Genomic DNA, 21,131 nt, shown 5'->3' on the forward strand with positions numbered 1-21,131 from the left:
AGAGACTGGTTCTGGGTCAGAGTTTATCACAATGACATCATCCACAGTGCTGGATATTCATCTGTTTATTGATTTTAACTTTGAAAGTGAGTTAAAATATAAAGATATTAATAATTTGTTTGCTAGTTGGCACAACTTTAACATGAGTGACGGACAGGTAAAGATGATACTTTAGTTCTAGAGGACACAGTCGTCATAAAGCATAGCTTAGAGTCCTGGTTGAATTCATTAACAACAACTACAATACTACGGTAACTTCATGGATACCTGTGGATAATAATAATATTAATGTATTAGATTTTATTTAGTGCTTTTCATAGACACTCAAAGCTCTTTACATTGATGTGCATCATTCTTTCACTCCACACACAGTGGTGGTAAGCTACTATTGTAGCCACAGCTGCCCTGGGGCAGACTGACAGAAGTGAGGCTACCATAGTGAACCATCGGTCCCTCTGACCACCACCAACACTCACTCACACACTACATTCATACGATGGATGTACATGGACTTGAAAATGGTTGTATTAGAGTTTTTCAGCGTTTCCTCGTCCCTACAGATGCAGACAATAGCCTTGATAGTTACTGACCCTCAAAGTAACACCACCAGTAATGTTACATACAGCACTAAGATAAGACTGTACAGTGAATATTGGCTGTGGGCCTTACCTCCGGTGGACCAGGCTTTAGCGGCTTTGGTGTCACCGTCGCAATCGGTGCTCGGGAGAAGTAGTTGCCCCAGTAAAAACTGCAGGACATGGACGCACTACTCACCAAAATGCATGTGCCATGGCGGTCCAGACTCAGCTTGGCAATACGGGGGCCATATTGGCCCTGTATCAACGCCATCTGATTCAACGGTTTGAAGGAGGGGTGCAGTGACGACCTTCTGTTGGAGGAAGCTGCAGCAGGTCCTCCTCACTTCTCTCAAAACTGATGAGGAAGCAGGCCGAGGCGGCGGGAAAAGCCATATCGGGTCTCTGGACGGTCAGACGCCACCTGTGGTTGTCGCAGTCCATGCTGCAGCCGGACGACAGGGCCTGCCTCCTCAAACTGCCCGTAGGCAATGTTCGGGCCGGGAGCAGCGGCATGCTCCAGCAGGCGGCAGGAAGCCCGCCGCTGCGCCCGAGAAGTCGCAGGCTCCCTGAAAGAGCCGGGACGGCAGGCTCCTGAAACGGAGCCGGGACCCCGACCACCGCCAAAACCTCCTCAGCCTGACTGGAGTCAGGGGGATTTGAGGGGCCGGCTAGAGGCGGGCAGGTCAGGTAAGTTTAAGAGGGGGAGACGAGGCAGCGGCGGCCAGAGGCCACCCCAGCCTCAGCCTCAGTCCTGACGCTATGCCCCCCCACACCGGACCCTGTCCTCAGGGGGTCCGTGCAGCGTGGGAGGATCTGAGGGCAGACCCCTGGGTCGTTTCTACAATGACCCAGGGCTACCGGTTACAGTTCTTGCGCACCCCTCCTGTGACTAGGTTGGCTGTATTTTCTGTAATCACAGACCTGCAGCACAGAGGGGCTATGCGTTCAGAGGTCTCCCCTCTCCTCGAGAAGAAGGCCATCCGGGAGGTGGGGAGGGAGAACCGTCAGGCGGGGTTTTATTCCCGTTATTTCCTCATCCCGAAACGGGATGGTACCCTCCGGCCAATATTAGACCTCAGAGGGCTGAACAAGTTCCTCCGGCCTCTGAAATGCAAGATGCTGACCATACCGGGAGTGAAGCAGGCTGTCCAGGTAGGCGACTGGTTTGCTACCGTCGACCTGGAGGATGCCTATTTTAAAATACCGATCTGGGAAGGGCACAGGCGGTTCCTCAGGTTTGCCTTCGAAGGCAGAACCTTTGAGTTCTGCGTCCTCCCCTTCGGAATCTCTTTGGCCCCCCGCACCTTCACCCGATGTATGGATGCGGTTTTGGGGCCTCTGCGTTGCCTGGGTCTCCGGGTGATGAACTACCTGGACGACTGGCTAATATGTGCACAGACGGAGAAGCGGTGTCGCCGCCATCTCACAGTCTTACTGGCACACATCACAAGTCTGGGACTGCGGATCAACAAAAAGAAGCGCAGTCTACAGCCGGCACAGGCCATCCAGTTCCTGGGCATGTGGTTGGATGCCAGGACTGGGTTAGTGACACTGACTTGGGAAAGGCAGGAATCCCTCAGGATCTGCCTCTCCTGGTTTTCGCTGGGAGCCAGGGTTACATGGAGGCTTTGTCTTCGCCTCCTGGGCCTTATGGCGGCATCCGTGCAGGTGGTGCCGCTGGCACTCCTGCACATGCGCCCAGTACAGAGGTGCCTCTTTTTCTGGGGGCTCTGTCCAAAGAGGCACCTGCGTGCCAAAGTGGGGGTCACCAGGAGACTGCGTTCAGCCCTAACATGGTGGGATACACCGACCAACATTGCCAAAGGGAGTTTGCTGGGTCCCATGCTCCACCGCCAGGTGATCTCTGCAGATGCATCCCTGACGGGATGGGGCGCGGTCCACGAAGGCGAAGGTGCCAGCGGAAGCTGGACTGGTGCCTGGCTGGCCCGGCATATCAATGTCTTGGAGCTGAGGGCCATCTTTTTGGCTCTTCGGCACTTCGAACTCAGCTTGCAGGGCCGTCACGTACTCGTGAGAACGGACAGCACAGCGGCGGCAGCTTACATCAACAGGCAAGGGGGCCTGGGTTCCCCGGGCCTTTGCAGGGTGGCACACAGTCTGTGGACATGGGCAGGCACGAGGTTCCTGTCACTCAGAGCCATGCATGTGCCTGGGATGGTGAACCTGGGGGCGGACCTGCTCTCCAGGGGGGGCCCGGCCCCGGGAGAGTGGCGACTGCACCCGGAAGTAGCCGAGGAGATTTGAGGTCGGTTCGGCAGGGCTGTCGCCGACCTGTTTGCATCCCGGAACAACACGCACTGCCCGTTGTTCTTTTCCGTGGGGAGGGACGACCCCCCGCTGGGCGTCGATGCCATGGCACACCAATGGCCCCCGGGGCTGCTGTATGCTTTCCCCCCTTTCGGTCTCCTTCCCACCCTGCTGCTGAGGGCCCAGGTGGAGGAGGTGAGGCTAATCTTGGTGGCTCCCAACTGGCCACGCATGATGTGGTTCTCGGGATTGGCCCCTCTCCTGGACGGGAGTCCATGGGAACTTCCAGCTCGCCGGGACCTCCTGAGTCAGGCGCAGGGGACCCTGTTCCATCCCTTTCCCCTGGGGCTCAGGCTCTGGGCCTGGCCCCTGAGAGGGCCAGCCTGTTGGGCATGGGGTTAGCCCGGTCGGTGGTCCGGACCATTCAGGGCGCTCGAGCACCATCGACTAGAGCAGCCTATTCATACCGCTGGGACCTCTTCTCATCATGGTGTAGGCTGAATCGGGCTGATGCGCTGACCTGCTCGGCCCCCGAGATACTCCGGTATCTACAGGAGCTGCTCAAGGCAGGGAGATCACCTTCCACGCTTAGGGGGATGGTGGCTGCAATCAAGGCCGCTCGTGTTGGCGATAACAAGTTGGCCGAGGTTGACTGCGTCCTCGTCTCACGGTTCCTGAAAGGTCCTGCTAGGCTCGCCCCCTGTAGAAGGTTGGCTGTCCCGACGTGGGACCTGAAGCTGGTGCTGGCTGCCTTGCGGCTGGGACCCTTCGAGCCCCTGGAAACGGTGGACATGAAATGGCTGTCACTGAAGACGGCGTTTCTCATAGCGGTGGCATCAGCGCGGAGGGTCGGAGAACTACAGGCTCTGTCGATGCACGAGAGCTGCTGTAGATTCCTGCCTGGCGGTGCGGGTGTGCTCTTACGCCCAAATCCTGCGTTCTTGCCGAAGGTGCTCTCGGACTTTCACCTAAACCAGCCAGTAGAGTTAATGTCCCTCCGCCCCTCCCGGGACAGGGATGAGGGGGCGCAGGACGGGTCGAGGCTATGCCCGATCAGGGCGCTTAAGGTGTACATTGAGCGAACTGGTGCGGTCAGGAAGACTGACCAGCTTTTTGTTTGTTTTCAGCCCCGGCGCCTAGGTCAGCCGGTGTCTAAATCCAGGCTGTCGCACTGGATCGTGGAAACGATCCAACGGGCTTACACAGACTCCGGCGCTCCGGCTCCGGGAGGGGTACGGGCGCACTCCACAAGAGGTCCACTCCGAAGTGTGTGCGGCCGCTACGTGGGCGAGTCCGTCCACCTTTGCAAGGTTTTACAGCCTTAATATGGCTACCGGCACCTCCTTTGGGGAATTTGTGCTGGGTACTAGTCCAAAGTGACCAGGGTCTCTCTTTTACGCCCCTGCGATGGTGAGCTAGAGGTGGCCTGGTTTTTCTTATCCGTGGGCCTAGCGGGAAAGCAGGCCGTCCGGCTACCCCTCCATACATATACGCCCGACCCTTGCGTCTGGCAGGGTTGGCTATACCGGGAGCAGCGTCTGGCGCCTCGGCTGGGGGTAGGCACATGCGTCTGGCGGGAGCCCACGTATGTGTATGTGTATTATGTACATAGCATGATTTTGGGTGTCATTGTTCACGTGCACTGTTGGAACACTCTGGTGGCGGTGACGTCTTATTCGATTACCAGGGTCGGGGACCCCGGGGGGGGTACTAGAGGGGTGCGTTGCTCTGTCACCTCAGTCTCCTCGCGGTGTGTCTTACAGGGTCCCCGTACATATGGAATATGTAACTGGGTGGAGAGATAGTCTCGATACGATAGAGAACGTTCGGTTACGTGGTAACCTTGGTTCTCTGAGTGGAGAGACTATCTCTCCACCACGAGGCCGCTCGGAAACCGTTCCAATCAATGTGAATCGGTGATTGCATGCACACCTGGGGCTTTTAAGCCCGTGCATGGGCCACGTAGTGGTGTGTCTTAAAGAAATATCCACGTCAACTGTCAACAACAAGAAGAGCAGGTCCATGATGGTGATGTTGAGCATGAAGACATCATTGGGGGTGACATAGTTTCCTCTTTTGTGTCTTTTGAACAACTCCCAGAGAACAGCAGCACAAGCAGGACATCCAACCACAGAGAAGAGAGCGCTGAAGGTCGTCCAGACTGTAATGTCTGCTATCATGTCCCCACAATGTCCACTTTCCTCTGGTCCTTCACTGCAGTTGGACGTCACATTGTGAGAGTCAGGATAGGGAAACATTTCAAACCTTTTGTTCTCTGATAAAATATAACTGAAATAAGCCAGTTACCATAACAACAGAAAATATCCTTCTTTCTTTGATGATTTTCCTCATTTGCACCTGATCACAAGGATCTGATTTTCCCTTTGATTCAGATACTGTAAATATTTGGTTCAGATGTATTGTATGGAAATGTATATTTAATTATGTGTAACCAAGGATTACGTTTCATATGCTGTGAGTTGAAATTTACATGTTTGGTCCAGATGTTTTTGGTTCAAATATCATCAGCTTGGGATCCAGTAAAACCAGGTGGAGGAAAAAAGTAGCTCAACATGGAGGAAATAACTTTTTATTCAAATAAATCTGAAACAAAACCTACATTAATAATAAATAGTCTGTTTATGATCATAACTACTCCACCTGCAGGTAGATCACAGACTTCCTGTCTGACAGGAAGCAGCACGTGAAGCTGGGAAAAACCATCTCTGCTTCCTGGACCATCAGCACTGGATCTCCTCAGGACTGTGGTCTTTCTCCTCTGATCTTCTCCCTGTTCACCAACATCTGCTCCTCCTCTCACCAGGTGGTCAAACTCCTGAAGTTTGTGGACGACACGACCATCATGGACTCATCTCTGATGGAGACGAGTCCACCTACAGGTGGAGACAGACCGACTGGTGGCCTGGTGCAGCCAGAACAACCTGCAGCTTTAAATCAACCCAGTCTCACAGATGTTCATGCATTAGCACCACAACAGTATATCTATTATTTCATGCTATTAGAGCATGAATAAAGTGTTGTCTTCATGCAATAACAGCACGATGTATTGTCGTGCATTAACTGCACAAAATTCAACAGGTTGAAATCAGGTCACGTCACTGCTGACTCATCAAAAACAATGGCAAATTGCTTTATTTGAAGATAGATTGTGGCTTAAGAATTGTTTTGATGACATTTCTAGTGAGAAATGTACCTTTAACTTTCATAATATCCATTTGGTTTATGTAAACTATCTGTATTTTTTCCGGTACATTCTGTGGTTGCTATGACAACCTACTGTATATAGAGGCCAAAAAATGTCAAACCAAAAGCTGATAAATATCCATACACAGGGTGATTGGATGTTGTTTTTTCATTATAATCAATATTTTTATTTATATTCCTTCATATTTAAATGTGTTCCTACACGTCACGTCAGGTCACATGACCACCTGTCAACCCTTTGTAAACAGTAATATTAAGAGAGATTGTGGCTTTAGCTTTGTTTTGATGACATTTCTAGTGAGAAATGTATCCTTAACTTATATAATATCTATTCAGTTTATGTATAGGATCCATAGTTTGTTTGTTTTGGCAACATTAATCATGCTTTATGCTGTTGCTATGGTGCTAGCACGCTAAGAACGTACCGGAAGTGATGTTTTTTTTTTTTTTTTTTTTTTTTTTTTAAAGGAGGAGATGTTGAATTAGGCTTTTTACTTTTTAAAACCCTGAATTTATTATTAATAGTCATTCACATTTGAATATATTTCCACACCTCGAGGCTAAAGTTTAATTTAAAACTTTTTGAAACCTTGTAATAATGGAACAATGTGAATAAAGTTTTTTTTCTTTAAAAAAAACGTGTTGTGCCTTCACTTAAACTATATTAATAAAGTAAAAAAAAAACTATTAAACATGCACTGAACAATATATATTTTAATCTGTTTAAACAAGCTATATTTTAAAAGATATTTCACTTATTTCTCTAAAAAAAAAAGTTATTTTTCTAGTTCAGTGTAATCTCTGTAGTTGTGTGTTAGTAATAAATACTAAAACAAAAAGGTTATATTTAGGGGGTCAATATTTTTAGCACAGCAGATTATATATATACTGTATAAATATATATATATATATATCCGTATGTTGTTTTCTGAGTGAATCCATCTGTTGTGTAACGTTACAAAAACTATTCCAATATAACAACAAAAGGAAAGCATGGTGATCAAAGTCATTTATTTGTTAAAGGCAGGGTCGGTAACTTTCTAAACCTAGCTTGATTTCGATGTAGCATGCTCCGACAGCTCCGCCTTCCGACTCCCCCTCCCCCCTGTGCTTCCTCTGAAGCCACCCCCCCTCACTCACATGAACGCGCACGCAGAAGCAGACCTCAGCCAAGTGTATGATGTCGCATTCAGCGGTAAGATATACTTTATCATTTTATATGTTAAAAAAGTGACTAATTTACTATCAACGGTGGCGGCCAAGCTAGCATGTTAGCATTAGGTTACACGGTAGTAAAGCGTTTAGAAGGAGGGCGACATTCGTCCCCAAGTTGTAGTCCTCCTGAAAACAAAGGTTTATTATAATGAGTTTTTCTTTACCATTACTCAGAGTATCGATCAGCTGGTCTGCCACTGTCCTAGAACATAAGTAATACATCTTTTACCTCATTTATTTTATTATAATCATTATTTTCATTTATTTGGCACCGTATTCATTTTCACCTTGTTATTCAGTTTCCCTTACAACATCTTACTTTTCTGCGTGTCTATAATTATTATTTTTAGTGTTGTTTTCATTTCTTATTGTTTCTTTTTAGTGCCACTTTTTGCCTAATTACCAGTCAGGGATAATATAACAGACAGAGAGAGGAGTATAGCTGTAGTCTGTAGAAACCTTTTTTATTATTATTTATTTATGTACATTCTGGTTTCTTTTTTATATTTAATATTCTGTATTTATATATTTTTTTCACCCGAGTGCTGCTTTTCTTTTCTTTCTGTAATACAACTGGAATTGTATTTTCCCTGCCTGAAATAAAATAGAGCATATCTAATCTAATATTGTTTTTTTTTTTAATTCAATAGATGTAATAGAGCTGGGAAAAATAATGTCATGTCTACAGCAATTACAGATACATTTTTTGTTCAGTTATAATCATTGACGAAAAGCCTAAATGTTTGATATAATTTCTTATTTCTCTTTTAGAGTTCAGAAGGTGAGAGGTTTTATGCCTCTGACCCTGATTACAGTCCGGAGCCAAGTACATCGTGGAGTCAGAGGAGACGTGGCCGAAGTCAAAGGAGGATTGCCACAAATCAGAGATTGCTTTCCAGATCTACTGGGACATTATACGGGTTACATCCCTGGAAGAGTGCAATAATGTTTCCATTATGACAAGTGTAAATAAATGTGTAAATATGACAGCCCTGCACTGAGCAAGGTGTTGTTTTTTTTGTTTTATCTATTATCATTACAGAAGAAGTAGCTGTATTTACACATTTTTATATAGTATTTTGGCATTTGCTTGAACAAAAAGCATCTACAATCAAGCTATAACATTTTGAATCTCCTTACTAGTAATGATAACAAATGTGTACACGTACAATTTTTATTATAAAAAAGAAACATCACATACACTTCATACAACTTTCATCCTGCAAAAACAATGGAATTAACAAAGGCAATACACATGAAGTGTTGGTCGGCAGGTGAGGCTCTGTATGTGGCAGCGTCGTCCACTGTGGGAACTTATTGTTTCGGCAGTGGTTCACCTTTAGAAAGAACATCAGAATTACATATCTGACAGTTACTGCATTTGATAGACAAACCACACCATTTCTATTGTATTTCACTCCATAACAAAAAGTCATTACAGTTTCAGTTGTTCATCAGCTATGTTTATACAAATTCTTTAGTTTATTAGAGCTGTAAAATATGTACAAGTAGACCTGGTATAAATATTATAATATTATGTGAAATAGATTTTTAATTAGCTTTCTCACATAAGCATATTAGTACTTTATAATCAACTTACAAAATAAGTCAACTCACCTCGCCCTCTGCTCAGTTGCATCTGCAACAGGTCCTGGGTGGCTGGAGCAGGGACACCTGACAGAACCCCATATTGACGGGGATCGTCAGGCCTCCTTGTTATGGTCCGTGGCAACCCTCCCACAGCAGACAACCTTTTCCTAAGGATTGCACTCTGGAGGTCTGGGATGTAGCCAGTCTTTGTCTTCTTTTACTGTGTAGAGGCTCCACTTCTTGGATTTTTTATTAAACAACCTGCAATATCTGGAAAAACAGAAAGTATAACAATCTTAGGAATACATCTAAATAACCTAACCGTGAACAATAGGATGAGTTTTCAATTATGTTATTAACAACCTTCACCTTGACCATTTATTTTGTCATTACATAAACACACCTCAAAAATGTAAACAACTTTGGTGCATTTATTTATTTTCCACTTATGGCCAAATGTCATTAAATTCATCAGCTCCAACCTCAACGTTTAGGTCCTGGGACGGCATACTGAATACACAGGCAAAGAACAATAATTGAGGGATATTATGACATGTTACTGTGATGCAAGTAAAGCAGCGTGCATTTTTTTTAAACAAATGGAAAAAAATTATAATTATAATTACCATACCTTGAATCCAATTGCTGAAGAGCTGTCTCTTCGGGACCACTAATGTCTAACTCCTGGACTCCAGCAACGGAGAAATTATCATCTCTGTGAAAATGACAGAATTACAGAAAGTAATCAGCATATGTTAAACTTGATTTGAAATGCATTATTTTTTAATGCAGCAGAATGCCTGCAGGAAATAAAACGAGTTCAAAGGAGAGCCTGGAAGACAATCTAGGGCTCTCTCATCTGGATGACACAGAGTACAACATAAGATCCCCCCTCCCCCCCTTGCCTTACGTACAGATCTCCCCCAACCCCCTCCCCCCACACACCCCACACACTATCGGCATATACATTTAGTAATAGCGTGATGCACGTAGAACAAACGACAAGTTAGGAAGAATGTTCGATAGCATGGTAATACAACACATGTTCATATCAGCCTAAAGTTACACGCACCTCTCAGACAGTGACTCGGGAGCAACAGTTGACACAGCGGGGTTATGTAGTCTCACAAGTGAGTCCTTCCACGGCGTTGAAGTCGACGGAGCACAGTTATAGCTAAAAAGAATCACAAATATCCTACATTACAGCTGTTGACCGCCCTGCTGAAAGCAAACACAACACACACGCTCAAACACGCACAGATGTATACTGTACACACTGTAGCTGCTAAACTAGCTCGCACTAAGAGAATCAACAGTAGCATCGGGCTAATCCAACAACAGAAATACTTTGCGACATGTATCGCTAACGTTAACATCTGGCTAATATGACAAATAGCTTGAATTGCTTCCACTATTTTAAAAGATAACTCAATCACCCAGGCAACAAAACAACCTTACCTGTCCAAAAGTAATTCAGCAACCATAGCATCAGTTTTCAGGCCCTTGTCCTCCTTCAATTGTCGCCATCGTTCAAAAGATGTTCCGATGCAGATTTTTGTCTTTCCTCTCGCTAAATCAAAAGACCTCTTTTTTGCAGCTTTTTCTAAAAACGTCTTTCTTTTTTTGCCCTTCTTAGCAGGGCAAGACGTTACCAGTAAACGTGGAATAGCTACTTTCTCCGCCATTCTGTTGTCTACTTCCGGGCTTCCGCTAACAACGGTGACGTTTTTAATGTACGCTCGTGCACGCACGGGGCCGTGAACGAGCAGGAAGACCAGGAGACGTGATTGGTTGAAAAAAAACGAACCGTGAAAATCCCATTGGTCGCAGTTATTGCTGATTTACAGACGCTACAGTTGACAGATTTTCTTCGTTCCTTTTTCAGAATTCATAAGATCTTCACATCTGTCTGGACACAATGAACATTTCTACCAAAAACTTGAAAAGTGTATCTGGAGATAGTTACCAACCCTACCTTTGAGTCACAGTTCGAGATCATTTTTTTTTATCCATGTCACCTCCAGGGCTCCTTATGTATTAGTGAATATTTCTGAGACAAATCTCTCCTCATATAATGAATGGAGCTTTTTTAGCTTGTGTTGGTTAAAGCTGTTTATAAATCACCACCAGAAAATGACATTATTTTTACTAAATAGTTTATTTGTGCAATACCTCTGTGAACTGTAATTGTTTATATTAATGTGTGTTCATCACTGAAATTTAAGTAATATTATATTAAATCTGGAAGTTTTTCATCTTTTCACATAATGAATTATAGTAAAACATTGTAGTCACAAGTATTTAAATTAAAAATAATAATCTTTAATCTGTATCTTGTTTTTCTGCAATGCTTTACTTTAATAATATTAATTACTAAGATATTTAAATTAGCTTTTATTTACTTGTTTGTGTTCTTTTATATGTGTATGTGAAACATTTTTATCATAAGTAAATAAAATGTCAAAAAAGTAATTTTGCTCATATTTTCTCCTCATGTAAAGCATCTTTGTGGATATGGTGAAGACCACTATGTAAGTGTTAGAAATTATTCTGATAATAATAATATAACAATAATGTAAATGTCAAATACATGGTATAAAAATATAAGAGGGCCAAAATAAAATCAGTCCTAGGGCACCAGAGAGGTTAGGGTCAGCACTGCCCGTCATTCTTTGGTTATTTCGTTAAATTAATTATCTTAATTTCTGTCATGACATTTCAACCAAAAACTTAAAAAGTGTATCTGCAGAAAATCCAACATGACATGACGTCAGATAATTGCTGTCGCTCTCCCAGCAATACAGTTAAAGTCACGTGTTTAGCCAACCAGACGCATGGAGAACGTCATTTACGCTTTTTCTTCCGGCAACAACAAGGCGGATAATGAACCACTCTTTCTTTTTGTGCTCAATGTTCATGTATTTCATGATGACATGAACATCGTGACATTTGTAGATGGTAGATAGTACCGAGATAGAGAGTGGAAAAAAGTGGGGCGTACATAAACATGGTCCAGGGACTGTGGTTCAGCTCATCTATGACTGTGTTAATGGTTCCTTTAGCTAAAGTGATGGCCCACAATGCAGCAGCCATGAGGATGCCAACAGTTGGACTCCTGTGGGTGTGATAAAAGACTGGGTGGACCACTGCCAGGTAGGAGTCAAAACACATGCAGGCCGTGAGGAGAGGTCGTCCAGTCAGGTTTAAATCATACAGAAAGTCACTCCACATCTGGACAGGCTGGAAAAGCCAGAAAAGGAAGTTAAACAACCCAAGAGGGATGAACAACAAGAAGAGCAGGTCCATGATGGTGATGTTGAGCATGAAGACATCATTAGGGGTGACATAGTTTCCTCTTTTGTGTCTTTTGAACAACTCCCAGAGAACAGCAGCACAAGCAGGACATCCAACCACAGAGAAGAGAGCGCTGAAGGTCGTCCAGACTGTAATGTCTGCTATCATGTCCCCACAATGTCCACTTTCCTCTGGTCCTTCACTGCAGTTGGACGTCACATTGTGAGAGTCAGGATAGGGAAACATTTCAAACCTTTTGTTCTCTGATAAAATATAACTGAAATAAGCCAGTCACCATGACAACAGAAAATATCCTTCTTTCTTTGATGATTTTCCTCATTTGCACCTGATCACAAGGATCTGATTTTCCCTTTGATTCAGATACTGGAAATATTTGGTTCAGATGTATTGTATGGAAATGTATATTTAAATATGTGTAACCAAGGATTACTTTTCATATGCTGTGAGTTGAAATTTACGTGTTTGGTCCAGATGTTTTTGGTTCAAATATCATCAGCTTGGGATCCAGTAAAACCAGGTGGAGGAAAAAAGTAGCTCAACATGGAGGAAATAACTTTTTATTCAAATAAATCTGAAACAAAACCTACATTAATAATAAATAGTCTGTTTATGATCATAACTACTCCACCTGCAGGTGGATCACAGACTTCCTGTCTGACAGGAAGCAGCACGTGAAGCTGGGAAAAACCATCTCTGCTTCCTGGACCATCAGCACTGGATCTCCTCAGGACTGTGGTCTTTCTCCTCTGATCTTCTCCCTGTTCACCAACATCTGCTCCTCCTCTCACCAGGTGGTCAAACTCCTGAAGTTTGTGGACGACACGACCATCATGGACTCATCTCTGATGGAGACGAGTCCACCTACAGGTGGAGACAGACCGACTGGTGTCCTGGTGCAGCCAGAACAACCTGCAGCTTTAAATCAACCCAGTCTCACAGATGTTCATGCATTAGCACCACAACAGTATATCTATTATTTCATGCTATTAGAGCATGAATAAAGTGTTGTCTTCATGCAATAACAGCACGATGTATTGTCGTGCATTAACTGCACAAAATTCAACGGGCTGAAGTCAGGTCACGTCACTGCTGACTCATCAAAAACAACAGCAGAAATCTCTATTTTTTAGTGGCAAATTGCTTTATTTCAAGATATATTGTGGCTTTAGAATAGTTTTGATGACATTTCTAGTGAGAAATGTACCCTTGACTTTCATAATATCCATTCGGTTTATCTAAACCATCTGTATTTTTTCTGGTACATTCTGGTTTATATACGCCAAAAAACGTCAAACCAAAAGCAGATAAATATCCACGCACAGGGCGATTGGATGTTGTAAATATTTTCTTGCTTTGTTTTTTCATTATTATCAATATTTTTATTTATATTCCTTCACATTTAAATGTGTTCCTACACGTCACGTCAGGTCACATGACCACCTGTCAACCCTTTGTAAACAGCAATATTAAGAGAGATTGTGGCTTTAGCTTTGTTTTGATGACATTTCTAGTGAGAAATGTATCCTTAACTTATATAATATCTATTCAGTTTATGTATAGGATCCATAGTTTGTTTGTTTTGGCAACATTAATCATGCTTTATGCTGTTGCTATGGTGCTAGCACGCTAAGAACGTAGTGGAAGTGCCTTTTTTTTTTTTTTTTTTTTTAAAGGAAGAGATGATGAATTAGATTTTAACTTTTTAAAACCCTGAAATATTTACTTTTTACCATTATTATTATTATTATTATTATTATTATTATTATTATTATTATTATTAATAGTCATTCACATTTTAATATATTTCCACACCTCGAGGCTAAAGTTTAATTTAAATCTGTTTGAAACCTTGTAATGATGGAACAATGTGAATGAAGTTTTTTTTCTTTAAAAAAAACGTGTTGTGCCTTCACTTAAACTATATTAATAAAGTAAAAAAAAACTATGAAACATCAACTGAACAATATATATTTTAATCTGTTTAAACAAACATTTTAAAATATATTTCACTTATTTCTGTAAAAAATAATGTTTTATTTCTGTTAAAAAATCATTCCTTCATGCAGAGTTCAGCATGTGTTTCATCGTCACATTATCTTCAGGAAATTATTATTTTTGTTTTTTTTCTAGTTCGGTGTAATCTCTGTAGTTGTGTGTTAGTAATAAATACTAATACTTTTGGGGGGTCAATATTTTTAGCACGGCAGATTATATATATACTGTATAAATAATATAAATATATATATATATCTGTATATTGTTTTCTGAGTGAATCCATCTGTTGTGTAACGTTACAAAAACTATTCCACTATGACAACAAAAGGAAAGCACGGTGATCAAAGTCATTTATTTATTAATGTGAGAGTTCTAAGATCTTTGTTACATCAACAATAAAGTGGTTCAGAAACCAACACATTTCAGAATAATTGTCTTTTTTACATCATCCACTTTAATTAAAACTAAAAATCATCTCCCTCACTTTTTACAGAGGAATTGATTGTTGATTATGTATTGATCCAGTTAGATTGATTGAATGGTGATCAGCCAATCACAGCCAGCCATTTGACAAAGGTAAACAAAGAGTTGATGAGTAAAGTGATGAAAAATGAATAACAAGTGGTAAAAAATGGTCCAAAAGTGGCAAAAACATGGCAATAAAAGAGTGAAAAGTGACTAAAATGGGTCTAAAACAGTCAAGAGTGGTAAAAAAGAGGAAACAGGTGGTATGAAATGGCTAAAAGTAGCTAAAATGAGCAAAAAGTGGCAAACAACAGTGAAAAAGGGCAAAAATGTGGAACAGAAAGAGGAAGAATGTAGGAAAAAAGGAAACAAGTGTTATTTATTGATTGATTCCCTTTATTTGATATGGATATCACAATTACATTGGTAACCCAGTATAGTGTGTTAGCACGTGTGCTACTTTACAACATTGGGCTAAAGGTGGCTCATTTGAATGAAAAGCGATTAGAAATGGTCAAAGAATCGACAAATTTTAGATAAAAGTGTCAAAAAGAACTTAAAAAAATGGACAAAAATGAGGAAAAAGGAATTATTGGCAAAAAGGGTCAATGTTTTTAGAAAAAGGGCAAAAAAGAGAAACAAAAAGAGGCAAAATGCAGGAATAAAGGAAACAAGTGTTATTTATTGGACCAAATGAGCATATTTGGAAGAAAAGTGGCAAAAATTTTTTTTAAAAATCAACAAAAATTGTCAAAAAGGAATATTAATTGGCAAAAGGAGCTAAAATCTTAAAAAAATATATTTTTGAAAATAGACAAAAATTTGACAAAGAAAGAAAGAAAAAGAAAAAGACTAAAAAAAGGGTTTAAAAAGTTTCCCTTTTTAAGGTTTTCTGGGGGAATAATAATTAAAATGAAGACATAAAGAGCCACATGTTGAGAATCAGTGACTTAATAACAGCTTAATCATGGTTTTAGTAAATTAATTTAATAAACTTTATAAATGGCTGCTCCACCCCTGGTCTTCATCATGATGATGATGATGATGTACAGGTTTGTACAGGGTCTCCTCAGTCCAGATGTTGATGAGCTCTAGGGGGCGCTGCTGCTCCTGACGTTGAGCTCAGCAGCCAATCCTCTGGCTCTCTGGTAAAAGAAGAGGGAGAGTTGTGGATCCAGCAGAAAGTTGTGGTAGATGGTATCCAGACGTGTGCACAGCTACAGCTGGGATCTCTTGTTGATCAGATCCATGGCTGCAGCCAAAGCCAGGTGGTAGTATCCGACAGCATCCAACGTGTTACAGGACAGGTGAGTATGGGCTCAGATTAGGCTCACACACATTGTGTGTGCACAAAAAACTGTGTGTGTGTGTTACGCTAGGGCTGTTACTTTAACGTATTAATTTTGATTATCAGATTCGTGCGTGTACATGTAGAATGATCCTTTGTGAGTTATAAACATGACAAACAGCTTCATGTGTCGCTACATGCTACGTCCTGGTTGAAGCTACACTGTTTAAGGCTCAAACATACTCAGACAGACACCAGCAAAGCACCAAATAAATGTAAAACTCAGATTTTAGGAGCGTGTGGACGTCTCTGTGTAGTTGGTGTCACAGTAAACACTGCTCAGCATTGTATCCACCATCAATAAATGTAACACACCTGTATTTCACCTCCTGGTGAAACAGAGGAGAGATGAACACCAGCTTAGAGGACAGACTGACGGACCAGCTACGACAGTAGAAACACCTTTAAAACACGTCCCAGGAGAACAAGGACTACAGAGAAGAGCTAAGAATCATGGGACATGTAGGATTTTAATGAAAACTACTACATGGTGGTGTTCTCCAGTCTGTAAGCTCTGAGGAGAACAGACTGTCTGCTCTCCTCAGAGCTTATATACATGGACAGTTATTACATACACACAGGCAGCATCAGGGGCAGCTAAAGGGCTGCAGGGGTCCTCAGGTAAAGACTGGAGCATCCGTCCAGATCGCCTGTATTAAATAGATGGTGAGGCTGATGTATGTCTTTCTGGATTATTCAGATTAAAAAACCCGTGAACATCTGGAAGTCCCTTTGTGTCCAAGTGTGCAACAATTATTACGATAGTATTGATTAAAAAATGAAAAAACAACAGAAAATCCCCCTACGTTGCTGAAAACGGAGCGTAGGGGGCGCCATCACTGCAACATTGGGGTCCCCTACGCTCAACAGCACTGGAGAAAACCCTGGGAGCAGCTGCAGGATAATCCACAACACCAGTGAACAGGTGAGTTAATAAAATCTCTTAATAAGGGAAGTGAAGTTTAATTATTAATAACAGTAAACAGTTGAAGCAGCTTTCATTCACTGTTTATCACTGTTGAACATATCAATAGTACCATCTGATGGATATCCACAATCTAGAAGTGATGCTGATTGGCCCCAAACACAGTCAATACAGGGTCACAATGAGTCTGTGTATCTGGTTTAGTTAGTGTTCAATGACGTGTGAAAGTCAAAGTGAGTCAGGTCACACAGAGAGGAGAGGGTGAACAATTAACCACCTGCACCTGTGCTGCCTTCACTTAACCTGGGATTTTCTGCCTCCTGCTAATGGTTGAATATATTCTACTGTAAAGAGGAGACTTTGATAAAGAAGTGTTTTAGATCAAACTAGTTCAGCTCTTTCTGATCAATCTAAGCACTCTTCTAACCTGGATATCAGGGATCATATGTTAGGGTTTCCTATAGAGACTCTATTTTCCCACACTCTCCTGGGGAAAGTGAATGCACCTCATAATGAAATGCAGAGCAGCTGATGGAGAAGCTGTGAGATGTTACAGAAGCTGTTTAGAAAGATTTGAAGCTTTTCAGAGAGCTAACATGCTAATGAACCCTTGTTCACTCCTTTATCTTTACATACACTTGTACACTTCATGTACACAAATGTTCCATCTCATTAAAGTGCAATAAAAATGTATTGCATGAGTATTTTTTTTTTTACTTCTACTGCATCTCTTCAACTACTTCAGAACTATCCATAGATATACAATTTATCATTTTCAAACCCTTTACATGTTTGTATGAACTTTTTTATAATGAGAACCCCTGATATTTTAAACAGCAAAAACACAATATATGAGATATCTCCAAAAAATAAGGTGCAAAGTGAAATATTTTTGATGTTAATAATACAGCCTAAACCATGACAATTATTGATAACAGAATTGATTTTAATGCATTATTATTTTTGACACAAGGACAGTTTTAAAGAAAAAAATAACACTTGTACTCCTCCTGTCTACAAACCTCTGTCTCATAAAAAGGTAATAAAAATGTAATCTATTAATATTATTTTTGTTTCCACTGCATCAGATCTTTTCAACTACTTCAGAACTATCCATAGATATACAATTTATTATCATTTTTAAACAATTTTTATGTTTGTATGAAGCTTTTGTCACGAGAACCTGATTGTTTCAACAGGAAAAACACAAAATATGCAAGAGGGGTCCAGCTGCAGAACCTCCATGCCCAGCTCCTCCATGCCCCTGGCCCGGAAGCTAACCCTCCATATATGGGTTCCTGCACAGCACATTTTCTCCTGAAGGTGGCAGTAATGCAACATTTTGGGTGCCGACTGCCGTCAACAACCAAAGAAGAAGAAGCTACTCTTCTTTCATTGTTAGACGAGACAGTAGTGGTACACGTGTTTCTCGGAACAGCCTTGCTCAGAACATGGTAAGTAAAGAGTTTTGTTTATGTTAAATTATCGATAAAATTATTAATTTTCAACATTCGCGGTGTTCAGACGAGAGGGGTCCAGCTGCAGACTATTATTAGTTTCTTCAGATGATCTGTTGATGTAAAATACAATCACAACATTAGCATTTTTTTTAAATGAGACTGAGCTAACGTGGGCTATTTTTCTTTAAAATAGGTAAAATTTTAAAGCTTTCTATTATGTCGTGCCATTGAAATTAGTCGCAAGGGTTAATTTTGATACCAGTAGATTGTAATAACAGTCGTAATCGAGTGTGTTTTTATAATAACGGTTTCACAGTTTACCCTGGGAAACCTAAAGATATTATTATTATTGTTTTATTGTGTCCATTAAAAAAGGATGGCATGGTTTGTCTTATTTAGCAGAGATTCGTCATAATGTAAATTAAAACTGTACACATTTTAAATGTAGATTTGAAGGTTTTGTGTCGATTGTTACATAGAAATCATTCTCTGACCAAATTTTGTTATAAATCCGTGTATCATATTTCATATTTGCCAAAGTACGTGACCCGGAAGTGTACTCTCATCCAGTTTGGTATGATAAGATCGCTGCTTCCAACTGTGCATCAGAAACGTGTCCTTTTCACTTTAGCTGGTGTTGGACACAGAACCTCCTCACAGACATTTAGGAGGATTTAGAGACTCCTAAGTGTTGCAGAGCTAAAGATATCTCAGAATGTTTAACGCTTTACTTCCGGGTCACGTTCTTTGACCAATCGGTGATGGAGAAAATGAATAAAGGTGTTTGTTTTCTGTTTTTTGTTTTCTGTACTGAAGCAAAAGAGCTTGAATTTGAAAAACAAGGTGTTTTTTGTTTTTTCATTTTGGTTTTGGAAACAAATATCAAATAATGAGTGTTTTTTTTTTCATGTTTTTGTTACATAACGATGAATGAATGATACACGGATTTGTGTACCCTTTGTTCTTTGGTTATTTAGTTTCAAAACCAAATTTAAAAAATATGGATTGTTTTTCTGTTTTATTCATTTAAAACCAGAAACTGGAAAACCAAATTCCCCAAAAAAACAAAAAAATATGCATTACTGATTTGTTTTAAGATAATCAAAATACCAATGGTAACATATTGTTGTTTTTTTTAAAAGTACTTTTGATTCTACATCTAGACCGGAAAATATCTGGTTTTGAAACAAAATAACCGAAGAATTATTGTTGTAGAATTAAAGCAACTTTTTCCAAATGAACCTTGTTCACTCACGGATGTTAATGTTTTAAACGTTTTTTTTTTCAATTTTCAAAAAAGACGTCAAACCTGAGGTGAGCTGCTGCACAACGTGCTGCAAGCAGTATCACTGCCCCATTTGCCCAAAACTACAGTCATTTAAGTTATTTAATATGGAGAAGCACTTTGATGTCCATGTGCAAAATACAATAACATTTTAAGGTAAGATTCACATGGACACAGACAGCCTATTGTGTAAATGCACATCTGATATCAATGCTGATTAAAAAAAAATATCCTATTAGTTCTACAAGTTATTTTTGTCCTTGTTCTATTCGTTGTCTGTAGTAATCATTTTATTTTGCTTTTATTTGTTTTAGATATGTTGATTTACTGTTGTACTTTACAGTGCAGAGATGTGAGTCATATAGAAGTTCACCTCAAGATGTGCAGCCATGCCCAATGTCTACCTACCTCTACTGAACCTATCCTAGTCACTCCTTCTCCTTCACAACCTGCTTCAACAGCTGCACCAGTTCCCACTCTTTCACCTAAAGTACAGTCTAAAATGGTCAAATATCCTCACTGTAGCCTCTTATTATTCTGAATAACTGTCCCTACACATAACCAAAAGAAACACACAACACCATCACCTTCAGGAGGAACCTGGTAGACTACGCTCTTCTCATCATCAATGGTGACCTGGTGGAGAAAGTATGGTCCTTCAGGTTCCTGGGTGTTCACATCCAGGAGGAGCTCTCCTGGGCCACCATCAGACCATCCTCTCTGACCCCTCCCACCCTGCTCCCCTCTGAAGGAGATACGGATCAATCAAAGCTCCACCTCCAGAATGACAAACAGTTTGTATCCCTGGGCCATGAGAACCATGAACAAAAAATAATCCACTGTAGCTGATGCTTGTTTATGTAGAATTGTTTTTTCTTAATGTTATATTTTGTTATGATGTGACTTTTTCTTTTAGTTGGCTTCTTATAAATAAAGTTGAATTAAAATTAAATTAAATAAAGACACTAAACAGATGTCTTCCTTAAGTTTCATTGTGTTTACAGCCCATTGTATTTGTTTAATATTGTTTTGTGTTGATCTTACATAACCTAATTTGTACTTTTTTTGACATTACTAAATATTGACTTTTGTCAACCACTTATTTGTGTCTTTATTTCGCAAATTATTATTCATATTACTTAGAACTTAAACATTACTGGTTTGATGCTTCTTTGGAACTAAATTATAGAAGGATTTTTGTAACATTTACTGTTAGTTCTCGCCAAGGTAAGTTTTAGTGGTTCTAATGTAAATGTATTTGTATCTGGCATTGTATACTTAAGTTAATAACAGTATGCCTATTCACAACTGTAACAAAATGTACATTTTTGTATATTTTACTGATGTCATTAATATTAGATTTATGATATATATATATAGCAATAACTATATTCCTTTAGGTCTACTTTTACTAGATCTGAGTTATAAGCTGTGCTTTTACTTAAAATAAGTTAAAATAAGT

General features: G+C 40.9%; 1 long non-coding RNA gene and 1 pseudogene across 1 annotated transcript; one reads left to right on the top strand and one right to left on the bottom strand.

The window, feature by feature from the left end:
- The first annotated feature begins 1,337 nt into the window (after nt 1-1,337).
- On the top strand, nt 1,338-4,171 carry LOC114458766 (uncharacterized; annotated as a pseudogene).
- A 4,313-nt stretch (nt 4,172-8,484) lies between these two features.
- Nucleotides 8,485-9,985, bottom strand: LOC114458770 (uncharacterized). The gene is made up of 4 exons (XR_003673140.1): nt 9,949-9,985; nt 9,508-9,591; nt 8,904-9,146; nt 8,485-8,623 (listed from the first exon to the last, which is right to left on the bottom strand). It is a non-coding gene; the product is annotated as an uncharacterized LOC114458770 (long non-coding RNA).
- Nucleotides 9,986-21,131: the final 11,146 nt, after the last annotated feature.

This window comes from Gouania willdenowi, unplaced genomic scaffold (assembly GCF_900634775.1).
Source record: "Gouania willdenowi unplaced genomic scaffold, fGouWil2.1 scaffold_179_arrow_ctg1, whole genome shotgun sequence".
Classification (NCBI taxonomy): domain Eukaryota; kingdom Metazoa; phylum Chordata; class Actinopteri; order Blenniiformes; family Gobiesocidae; genus Gouania; species Gouania willdenowi.